The sequence below is a fragment of the Suricata suricatta genome, chromosome 9 (assembly GCF_006229205.1).
Source record: "Suricata suricatta isolate VVHF042 chromosome 9, meerkat_22Aug2017_6uvM2_HiC, whole genome shotgun sequence".
Classification (NCBI taxonomy): Eukaryota; Metazoa; Chordata; class Mammalia; order Carnivora; family Herpestidae; genus Suricata; species Suricata suricatta.
The window spans coordinates 128,914,946-128,926,401 of NC_043708.1; the positions used below are offsets into that span (position 1 = coordinate 128,914,946).

The 11,456-nt window shown below is 58.1% G+C and overlaps 1 long non-coding RNA gene across 1 annotated transcript; it reads right to left on the reverse strand.

Annotated features, from left to right (window-relative positions):
• Positions 1–9,243: 9,243 nt before the first annotated feature.
• LOC115302732 lies at positions 9,244–11,086 on the reverse strand. Its single transcript, XR_003913605.1, has 2 exons — positions 10,958–11,086; positions 9,244–10,553 (listed from the first exon to the last, which is right to left on the reverse strand). It is a non-coding gene; the product is annotated as an uncharacterized LOC115302732 (long non-coding RNA).
• Between the last annotated feature and the right edge of the window lie 370 nt (positions 11,087–11,456).

The following is an 11,456-nucleotide window of genomic DNA, read 5'->3' on the forward strand; positions in this document are numbered from 1 at the left end:
CTGCCTGTCCCTGAGCCAGCGGGCGGCTGCAGGGAGGTGGGAGTCGTCGGGGGTGGGGGTGGGGGCGGGAGGAGTGGGGGAGACAGTGTCTGTCGGGGTGTCGGGAGCGGAGGTGGCCGCTGGCCCGTGGGCTGTGGAGGGTCACCCTCACAGCTGCCCTGAGCCATCTGCTGACGAGGGCTGGGGCAGGGGGCCGCCCCCCCCCACCGTCCCCACCGTCCTCTGAGAGGCCCGGAGAGGTTGTGGTGACCGGTGCTGTGATGTTTGTGACAATAATAGAGCTGTGTGAGAGGGGGAGCCGCTCCCCTCCACCCGCCCCGCAGTGTGAATGTGCAAAACAGAGCCCCTTGGGCCGAAGCCCGCCCCTCCCCTGCCCTGCCAGAGACACTGGGATGGAACAGAGTCCAGCGCCTCCTCCCCCCCTGCCATGCACTGAAACAGGCCCAGCTGACTGCTGCCCACGCCCGCCACACGCACACACACTCACGAGCACACTCGCGCACACTAAGCTGAGGGGCTGAGGCATCCAAGAGGCTGGACCCCTCTCCCCAGGCAGGGCCTCCTTTCCCCATGGGCCTTAGGACAACCCCGGGGGCTGCTCGAGTTGTCTGCGGATCAGAACGCTTTGACCCGGAAGGCTGTGCCCGCCTGGGGCCTTCCCGCCCGCGGCCTCCCTGCGAGCCCAGGCGACTGTGTGCAGCGTGGCCACGGCGCCCCTGCTTCGGTTACCAGGCCCCCAGCCTGCCAGCCCGCAGCTGACGCCACTCATGGGCCCAGATGCCCTTCTCTGACTCCGTCCCTCCCCGTCCCTCGTTCTCCAGTGTGCTTAGGAGGTCACGTCCTCAGTTCTAAATGTCTAAACAGAACTCCCCGCCCCACCTTGATTTCTGTTCCCTTCTCACCAGCAGGTGGCAAAGAGCCTCCTGAGGAAGGGGGTGGGGGGCGGGGAGGCTCTGGTCGCAGGGCGTGGGCAGGAGGCGCAGGGGACGGGGCCAGCTGGCCTGCCCTGGTCCTCTTCGTCCTCATCTGCTCCCCCAGAGCCCTGCTCCCCACCCGTCCACCCAGGTCTCAGCGCTGGGGAGAGAGAAGCAGGGTCCACCGGGCCTCTCTGCCCTGAGCGTCCCCGGACGGACGGTCTCGTCCCTCTAGTCCCCTCCCTTAAGCCCATGGCCACACGAACCAGGAGGGGCTTGCCTCCGAGAGCCCAGGCCGCCCATCCGAGGAGCCCCAAACCGGTCCCGCCTCTGCTGCTGTTCCGGAGGACCCAGGGACCAGCCCCGGGCTGGGCTCTGCCCCCGAGGGTGCGGTGCCCGCGGCCCCACCCTGTCCGGCCCCTCTGCTGTTCCCCAGGGACCTCTCATACACTGGCCCCGGAGGCGCCCCACCTCCTCCCCAAGAGGTCCCCTCTCTCTGTCCAACCCCGGGCAGGGCAGGTGGGCGGGAGGCACGGCCCCAGCCCGCCCTGCTGGTCTTTAGATGGTCCCTATGTTGGAAGTAAAAAGTGAAGCACTTTATTTTGGTTGTGTTTGATCGCGTTCTGCTTGGAAGTGGGGACCCCTCACTGCGTCCTTGTGTCTGCGACCTGTGTAGAGTGTCACCGCATGTACATACTGTAAATTATTTATTAACGGCTAAATGCAAGTAAAGTTTGGGGGTTGTTTTGTTTTGTTTTGTTATTTCCTTTTGGACTGTGTGATGGAATTTGCTTTCTGAATAGACGGGCTCCCTTGCAGGGGTGGAGCATGGGCCTCTCTGCGGGGCGTCCCCTCACGGGGGCGGGGTGGGGGGGGCGGATATTTGGGCGTGGTCCAGCGCGCGTGTGCGCATGCGCATACAGGGCAGTCGTGGATGCTTGTGGAGGGAGAAGCAGTTTAACACAGGCCCCTACTCAAAAATTTACTTTTTCTCCTTATGGGACGTGAGGCGTCCAAGCTTCCTTGCCCTGGTAAGACTAGAACAGTTTTGGAGACAGATGGCCACGTGGCGGAGGAGCATGAAGGGGGTGAGGGGCCACGAGGTTGGGTGGGCTCGGCTGTCAACTTCCCTGCAGGTCCCCTACTCACATAGCCCAGGGACACGGTAATGGCTTCACAGAGGGGACCAAGGCTTGCTTGGGGAGGCCAGGTTCACTGCTGGCTGTCCTCACCTTTCATCTAAAATACCCAGTGAATCAGGAACAAATTCATGCCCATGCCCATTTCACAGACAGAAACAGAGACTCCTGAGAAGTGAATCGACTTGCTTGGGGTCCTTAGCGAGGGCCGGGCCAATATGTATATGCACCTCGGCCCATTCTGCCCTGTCTGCGTCTGCTGTTAACACCCAATGGCATGAGAAGAGCAGCAGGCCACATCGTGGGTTCTCCACTGTCCTAGCCCTGTGACCTGGGGCAAGTCACTCAACCCCTCTGAGCCTCTGTTTCCCCCTCTGTGAAGTGGGGAGTATTTGTCACACAAGGTCGTTTGGAGATTCAGGGAGTTGATATAAAAGTACTTGGGACAGGGCTCTTTTTGAAGAGCAGGCAGGGCTGAGTGAGGCACTCAGTGGGAGGTGACCAGGGAGGGCCACACAGGCCCTGGGAGCTTGGGAGAGAAGTAAACCAAAAATCAAGTGAGAGAAGGAATCCACCGAATGAGCATGTAACCATCCACACGAGAGAGGAAGATCAAAGCCCGCAAGAGAGAACTGTCTAGAACCAGCTCTCACACAAGCTCCCAGAGGGAACATGGGACACCCAGGCTTGGGGAGGAAGAACTTGACTGGAAGGGACAAAACGAGTCCAAAGGTACCATCGCATCTGACCCCGCTGCCCGCACTGTCAGTACCCACAGGCCTCTCTGTCTCTCAGTAGCAGCCGGGATGGAAGGACAGGGGAGGCACCATGGAGCCGGCAGAGGCCCCGGTGTTGGGCCAGCGCACAAGAACCGATTACTGAGAGGCCGGGCAGGGCGCACAAGGTTGGAAATTTTAAAATCCCGTTCACCATCAGATGAAAATGCCCCGGCACTTGCCAGAAAGTATTCTTGGTTTGGAATCTGTACAGGCCCCTAAATGTCACCAGCTGGAGTCCCTTCCCAGTACCATGCTAGTAGTTGCCCATGAACATGGAAACTTGCATTTCATCATGAATATGGAATACAGGCTGCAACTGAAAGATGCCCAGGAAGCGGCTTGTCTTGCGCCGCGGGCTGGGTTTGGAGCGAGTCCTCGGTGCCAGCCAGGGTGATGGAAGCCCCCTGGTCAGGAGGGAAGCGCAACTGGGCGCTGCATCCCAGCATGCCGCCGCGTGCCAAGATCTCTTGGAGATCTTGGGTGGCGAACCAGAATTTGTAAGGAGAGAAGACGGGGGCGGAGGGGTGAAAGTGAATGAAATGAGGATCCTTTCTAATGAAGGGGGCGAATTCCAGGATGAAAAGAAGTCCAGGGACCCTTGGGCAGAGCCACGTGGGAGCCAGGCATGAGCAGGGCTCATCAGTGATGGCAGCCAGTGGCGTGGAGCAGGAGGTGGCCCTAAGTCTTGGGCTGCAGGCCCACTTGGCGTCCAGACTGGGTCTGCCTGTCACTAGCTGTGTGGTCTCCCTTGGATTTGTGGAGCCTCAGACTCCTTATTTGCAAAAACGAAATTATGAGTACCTACCTCCCAAGGTCATTCTAGAAATCCAACGAGCTCATGCTCATAAATTGCCTCCCACAAGGGCCCTAGGGTGGCCCAGAGAGGCCGCCCCAAATGGCGGTCTTCTCCCCTCGAAAGGGGCGGGTGCTCCTTTACTTGCTTGACGATTCTTAAAACTGTTTATTTCTTTTGAGAGAGACAGGGAGAGCACGAGTGGGGGAGGGGCAGAGACAGAGATGGGGGAGAGGATCCCAAGCAGGCTCCACGCTGTCAGCGCAGAGCCCGACGGGGCCTCGAACTCACGAGACTGCGGGGTCATGACCTGAGCAGAAACCAAGAGTCAATGCTTAAGGGACCAAGTCACCCAGGCGCCCCTTCGTTGGACATGGTTTCCTGGTCGCGGGCACTGAGGACGTTCCGCAGAGCCCACACGTTCTCTCTGGGGAGATCGGCCTCTACACAACACGGTGACCCAGTCGAATGTCTCAAATGTCCCAAATGCCCTGTGCTGAGAAGCGCCACAAAGGCAAGGGAAGGGAAGCAGGTTCATCAGCAAGAGGCCCACCTGGATTGGAGGAAGATGGGGAGGAGCTTCCATCTGGTGGGATGAGGGTGGGGGGTGCGCCTTTGTCCAGATTGCCTGCGTGAATTTGGGGACTGAGCCAGGCGAAGGTCTGAGGGGAGCCTTCTATGCAGAGAGGTCGGTGAGCGCAAGGAGGCTGGCCCGGCAGCGGCAGTTTAAGGGGCAGCAGAAAAGAATGTGGCAGGACACAGTGAGTGGGATGACCCGGGTCCAGGTGAGGCTGCAGGGTCGCGGGAGGGAGCACTGCAGGCCGGAGGACCGGAGAGGGGACTTGATGGTTTGTTTCAGGGGCCAGAGGAAGCCAAGCCGTTTGAGGCTCTGAGCAGGGGTGGAATGTGTCCGACTTCGTTTTTAAAGGGATTGTTCCAGCCATGGGAGGTGTGGGAGAGAGAGGACCCCAGGGCGGCTCTGGCACAAAGCTAAAGTGGGGCGGGGGGTGGGGGGTGCTGGAGGCGCCAGGAATGATCTGCTTTGGGGCAGAACACGGAGGTGCTGCAGGCCGGCATGGGCGAGGAAGAGAACCCGGGGCGGGTACTGAGCACCTGGGTAAACTGTGGCGCCACTTACTGAGCCACGGGAGCAGCGGGTTTGGGACACATTATTTGGGGACAAAAATCATACTTTGGGACACATCAGAAACCACACGTAGCTGGACTAATTTTTTAATTAAATGATGTGCGCTTCCCGGGGGCGGATGTTTAAAGAGTGCGGCACTCACAGAAGAAACTCCTGAAGCAAAGGGAAGTTGTCACTCAACAAGCCGATGGCGGGGCTGTGATTGGTAAGACTAGGCGGGGGCTCTACCAGCTGTCACTTGGTGGCCAGTCCCAAGGCCACGGGCCAACAGAGACCCTTGGGAGCCCCGCACTTCCAGGCGAACCTGGGCCACCTGCTTAGGTAAGGACAACTGGGCTCACCAAGATGGGGCTTTACCCCAAATACCAAATTGTACGTGGACCGAAGTTCTGATCCGGATGGGCAGCGTGGTGTTAAAACTGCAGGACAGACACTTCAGAGAACAACAAGGAGCCCTGGGAGGGGCAGTATCAACCCCCGGCGCCCACTGGCTGGTGAGCGGGAGCCTCTGTGGGCTACAAGGAGGCCCATGGTGCTCCTGGCCTTGCCACTTGCTGGCTGTGTGACCCGAAGCCTCGGTCCCCACATCTGCACTATGAAGGTGGTGGCCGCCCCGCAGGGGCTCCTGGGAAGACCGGTGCAGAAAATAACAGAAAATAGGAAGCACGCCCCAAGCAAGCATCGACCCCCCCCCCAATAAGCATCAACTCCCTCCTCTTCCCATCCCACCGGTCAGGTCACACCACCTTCATTGGGTCACACCTGAGCTGGCATCCAGTGGGAAGCCCCTGGCCCTGATGGCCCCCAGGCTGATCGACACCTGGAGAGAGAGCACTTGAGGCAAAGGCCCGGCCTGTAGCCTTACATACCTGTCTCCTACCAGACCCTAAGGGTGGGTGGGGACCCCACTTTGCATCATGCGTTCTTCTCTTAGCTGTGGCCCCCAAATCACATCCCTCTGATTAGACTTCGTTGTTCAACTCTTGAAATAAGTGAAAAGCGGGGTACCTGGGCAGCTCAGTCAGTTGAGCGTCCAACTCATGGTTTTGGCTCAGGTCTCACAGTTCGTGAGTTCGAGTCCCACGTCAGGCTCTGTGCTAACAGCATGGAGCCTGCTTGGGATTCTCTCTCATCCTCTCTCTCTGACCCTCCTCTGCTTGCTGTCTCTCAAAAAAAAAAAAATAGGTAAAAATTTAAAAAGAAAAGAAAGAATTGAAGAGCTCTTTTTCCAACTCCTACTTGGGCCAGAGAGAAGCTTGGTGTTCTGGTTGGGGGTCCGTGGGAACCCCACGCACCCTAATCAGGAGCCTAGTGCCCTGAGGGTGAGGACCAGAAAGGAACATTCTCAGAAAGTTCTAGCAGAACAGACTTAATTAAGAATGCCAGTAGCAGATATACAAGGCCTGGTTGGGTGGGGGTGGGGGCGTTTCTGGGATCAGGGGACATGATCCCAGGCAGCCTAGATCCCGAGGCCAAGGAGGACTCATGATGGGGACTCCTTTCATCCTTGCCCAGAGGAATGAAGTGATGGCTCACAGATTCTTCCATATTTGAAGCCATTCCCAGTCACCTCCATCCTCCCTCTGGCCAGAGCCAGAACCGTCCGCTGTCCAGATGAGTTCGCTTTGTTCAAAGCGGCGGGCAAGGCTACTGATTGTGGGACGGCAGTGAGATGTAATCGTTCTCAGCCTCAGCTCTCTCTCAGCCATGAGGAATAATGACAGCACCTTCCTCACGTTGTCCTCCTGAAGATGAGATACCTACATACAAACTTGACCTTGAATCTCCCAATTGCCTTGATAATTTTCACAATGCCCTGGAAGGTAGATGCCATTGCCTTGTTTCCAGATGAACACCCACCCCCATGCCACCTACTCGCTCTTCTCTTGAGGACAGAGAAGGGGCTCAAGGGCCCCCAAACAGCAGTGGAGTCAACCCAAGGGTCTGGGTGGGCCAGACCCCTGCCTGGAGGCTGGGTGGGTAGAGGGACTTCAAACCTGGACCCTGAAGAGGAGGATGGGACAGAGGGTCCCTCAGATCTGAAGTCTGAGAGGCTTAGAGTCCAAGTCGGAGATGCCCCAAGGGGTCCAGAGAGTTCTTGGTTGGGCCACCACAGTCCGGGGGTGGTCATCAGCTTCCCCAGGTGGAGAACAAGCCTTCTCAACAATCCCAGACATGATCCGGCTGCTGGCATGGACCCCACTCCCACTTGCATGGAGCCCGGAGTCACCCCAGCATACCAGCTACAGTTTTGGGCCACCTGCCAGGCACCCTGCCAAGTGCTGGGTCCCAGTAGTGATTCATCATGGCGGAGCCCCCTTCCAGCCACCTTCCTCCTGGAATTCAGGGGGCTTGAAACCCAGACCCCATCCTAGAAGCGGGGCGTGGGGAGTGGGGCTCCTGAGTGGCCTTCAGGGCAAGGCTGGGGGTCCGTCTGGACCCTCAGAAATCAGGGCCCCTAGCCCTTGGGCATTTCAGAACAACTGCATGTTGACTCAGTACACCTTTCCCCTTGCTAACGATCAAAGATGCATCCCTAAGGCAAGTGGCCACAACTTCGTCCCTCTGGGTGTCCACTCTGTTGGTCTAACACAGCAACCAAGTCCTTCCTGCCTTCCCTTCTCTTCCTCCCTCCCTTCCTTCCTTGCACAAACATTTTAGGAGCATCTCCCACGTGTCGCATCATGGTCTGGGTTGGGGGGATCTGTTTGTTTATGCCACATAATAATTATAGAGGCCCTATGAGGTGTCAGGCACCAAGCTCCGTGTTGGGGATAGACCGGTGACCTCTGCTGATGAATGTGTCCCGAGCGGGACCAACTTCTCGAGAGAGAGGCAGATGGAGCACGGGTTAGTTTGCTGTGAGCAGAGCAGGGAAGGGGGTGCAGAATGGCCATGGGGACAGCACATTGGTTGTCCCCATTTGCTAGTCCTCTGTCCCTTAGCCGGTCACACATGGCTTCTGAGCCCGCTCACCTACAACAGGGGGAAGGTTGGGACTGAGTCCCAGGAAAGGTCCTTGGATGACAGTAGGGGAAGCCATTGAAGGAGGCAGTGACAAGGTGGCCTTGAGCGGCAGGGAGGAGCCCGGGGGGAGTCTGAGCTCCACCTCTCTTTAGATGTGTGATCTTGGGCACATTTCCCAAAGTCTCGGGGCCTCGTGATCCTCAACTGAAAATGGGGACAAATCCTGCCCCCTTGCATTTTCATGAGGACATAATTCCAAAAATACAATAAAGCAGGGGAGTCTGGGTGGCTCAGTCGGTTAAGCATCTCGCGTCGGCTCAGGTCATGATCTCATGGTTCGTGAGTTCCAGCCCCAAAAGGGGCTCGCTGCTGTCAGCACAGAGCCGCCTTTGAATCCTCTGTGCCCCTCTCTGCTCGTGTTCTCTCTCTCTGTCTCTCTCTCTCTCTCTCTCAAAAATAAACAAACACTCAAAAAATGCCGTCAAACCAAAGGCCTGGAGCGACACCCAGTAGCCATCTGTAGACCATGGCTTTTGCTCCCACAGGCACCTCCCACGGGCTGCTTCATTTACCCCCAAGTTCAGGTCACGAACAGCTCAGGTTCCCAAACATACATGAAGGATGTGCAGACCCCTTCCGGAGGCCAGCATTTCTCCAGGCCCTCCCTGGCTGGAGTTTTTATAATTCAGAGGCTAGGTATAAATTCCTAATTGTAATACATTGTAATTATAGCTGCTTTCAACCATAAGTCCAGACTCGTTTACCAATTAAGTACCAAAAACGCAAGCAAACAGCATTAAATTCCAGTGATGAAGGACAGTGTTGTGCGGATATCGATGGGCACTCTTCCTGTGTCGAAGGTGGGGTTGTCCGACCCCCCAACAGTGCTGCCAGACAGTGACTCTGGACCCCCCTCTTCTTTTCACTCTTCAGTCCCTGTGAGACTTGTTGCCTTGTGTCCCCTGTCCGCCTGCGTAAGTAGCACTCACTGCTTGGCCACCAATATGACCCTGGTCCTGGGTTCCTTTCTTCTTCCCTTCCTTCCAGATCATCCAGGATTTGCTTGGATCAATTCTTTAAGATGTTCATCAATGGGCACCTGGGTGGCTCAATCAGTTAAGTGTCAACTCTTGATTTCAGCTCAGGTTATGATTTCATAGTTATAGGATCAAGCCCCGCATCAGGCTCTGCACGGAGCCCTCTCTCCCTCTCTCTCTGCCCCTCTCCTGCTCCTCTCTCAAAATAAATATTTTTTAAATGTTCATAAAAATGAAAACAGAAATGTTTTTTAATGTTTATTTTTGAAGGAGAGAGAGAGAGAGAGAGAGAGAGACGGTGTGAGTGGGGGCAGGGGCAGAGAGAGAGGGAGACACAGAATCAGAAGCAGGCTCCAGGCTCTGAGCGGTCAGCACAGAGCTCGACGCGGGACTTGAACCCACAAACTGTGAAATCATGACCGGAGCCAAAATTAAATGCTTAACTGACTGAGCCACCTAGGCGCCCCAACAGAAAAAGTTTTAATTCTTCCAGAAATCTCTAAGAGCTATCCTCCCCATCGTACATCCGTAGGCCACAGGTTTGGGAAACACCAAGCCGGTGCGCAGTTGAGAGGGAATTCTCTGATTACTCTGTACACCCGCCGGCAGAGCAGGCCTCAGAGAGGATTCGAGGGAAGGAAGGAGTGTGCTCTAGGGCACCGGGGACATGGTGACATGTGGGGTGGGCTTCAGAGGAGGCCCCCAGCGCCTGCGGTGAGGCTGCTGAAATGTGGGAAGAGGAGCTAGGGCCTCCCCCCTAGCAGAGGCCTCAGCTCCAGGCTCTGGGGGGGCGGGGGGGCAGGGTGTGGGCCTGACCTCACGACAGGGTCCCTTAGGCTGGGCCACGCTGAGGACCACTAGCCACAGTCACGATGGCTCACCTTACCTCGTCCTGAGCATGGGCCCCCCCCATAGGGTTCAGGTGGCACCATACCCCGATGAAGGTTAACACCCGGCCCAGCTCACCACAGTCAGGGGCGAACCCGGACTTGAACGTGGACGGGGCCCCACTCAGCGGCCACGAGGGCTCTGGGTCTCCTCGCTGGGACTGAGGCCCCTCTGGTGCAAACTACCTGCCTCCTCACCCTTGTCCCGGGGCCAGGGCTTGGGGTGAGGCAGCCGGGGGCCACAGAGCCCCGCAGAGCCCTCCCAGGCCCTGCAACACTGAGACTCAGTGGCCGGCGAACTGCCTCTACTTCCTACCCACTCCGGGCTGTCACCTTTCGATTCAGCTCCCTGCAGATTTGGCTGGTGCCAGGCAGGCAGCTCCAAGTTCCGAGGGGCCAGCAAGGGCGGGTCATCGAGGACTTCGGACCCAAGCCAAGGGAGCTTGGGGCTAAGGTGAGGGTCACGGGGAGCAGCAGAGGAATGCCTGGTCCCTGTAGCTCAGGACGTCCCTCTGGTGGCCACACGGGGGGCAAAGGGGGGCCTGGACCCGGAAGGAGCAGGAAGGAGGCTGTGCATCCCTGAACAACCTCGGGGCTGACTGGTGGGGGGAGAGAGCCCGCCCTGCCGGCTGAGAGGCCTGGGCCAGCACTGCGCCCTGGGCCTCCGGCTTGGGGAGCAGGTGAGGCCGGCTTCCTGCTGCAGCTTCTCCTCTTCCCCAGCCCCTGTCACACTTCCTGCAGGGATGAGGTGGCTCCACGTCTCCGGCTCCAGCATGGGTTCTGCGGCCAAGGGAGGCGGCCTGCCAGGGTGGAGGAAGAATCTCCAGCGGGGGTTCTGTAAACTTAGGCCTTGGCAGCGAGGCAGGCTGTTTGTGGAAATCTTCTGCCCCCTGCAGGAAGGTTCTGGAATTACATTCACTCAGGCCCCGGGGTCAGGGAATGAACGGAAACTATAGCTCACTTTCCAAATAAGACTCAGGCCTCAGGTCTGGTGGCATGAGGGGTCTCTCAGGATGTTCCAGCCCCACCCTCTGGCACTGATGACAGCCACCAAGCCATGCCCCTCCCCCCACCACAGCCTGGCATTCTCCGTAGCTGAGGCCCAGAGAGCTGGAGAGCAAGCCCCAGAATGCCAGCTGGTGCAGATCCAGCTCTGACCACTGCCCAGACACATGCCCCCCCCCCCCCCGCTCCTCAGGGCCCGGCCACCAGCACCTGTCCCCGCTCCCATGTCCTGGCCCTGGCCCCGTAGCGACCTTTTGTCCTCTTACTGTTGTCTAGGCATACTCCTCACCTTTCCGTTTGGAGGGCGGGGCCCTTGACCTGGGTCACCTTGGGTGTGTCCCCACCTTCTAGAACAGGGCCCTGCCCACAGGAGGTGCTCAAGATCCTGGGAGGGACAAACCTTCTCATGACTGTCCAATCCTCGTGGGGCTGTGAGCTCCCTGCAGGGCCTTCCTATTGGGATTTTGTCTCCCCCCTGGAGCAAGGCCTCTTCCCGGGCCCCTCCGGTGGGCTGCTGGCTGCTGGGGCAGAATACTAAGCCCGGCCTGCCTGGCAAGCACCCCCCACGGTGTCCCCAACTTCCCCCACCTCCCAGCAAGGACTGATGAACACAGTCTCCCTCTGGGCAGCCTTAAGGGCTTACAAACCTTTGCTTCTTCCACGTGAGTTTCTGGCCTCTAGAAGCTGTCTCCTTGGTGTGCAAATGAGGGTGTGGATGTAGAGGTGTCTGCCCCACTGCACACAGGGCGGGGCCCCGTGGAGACATCACAATGACCTTCCTGCCAGTC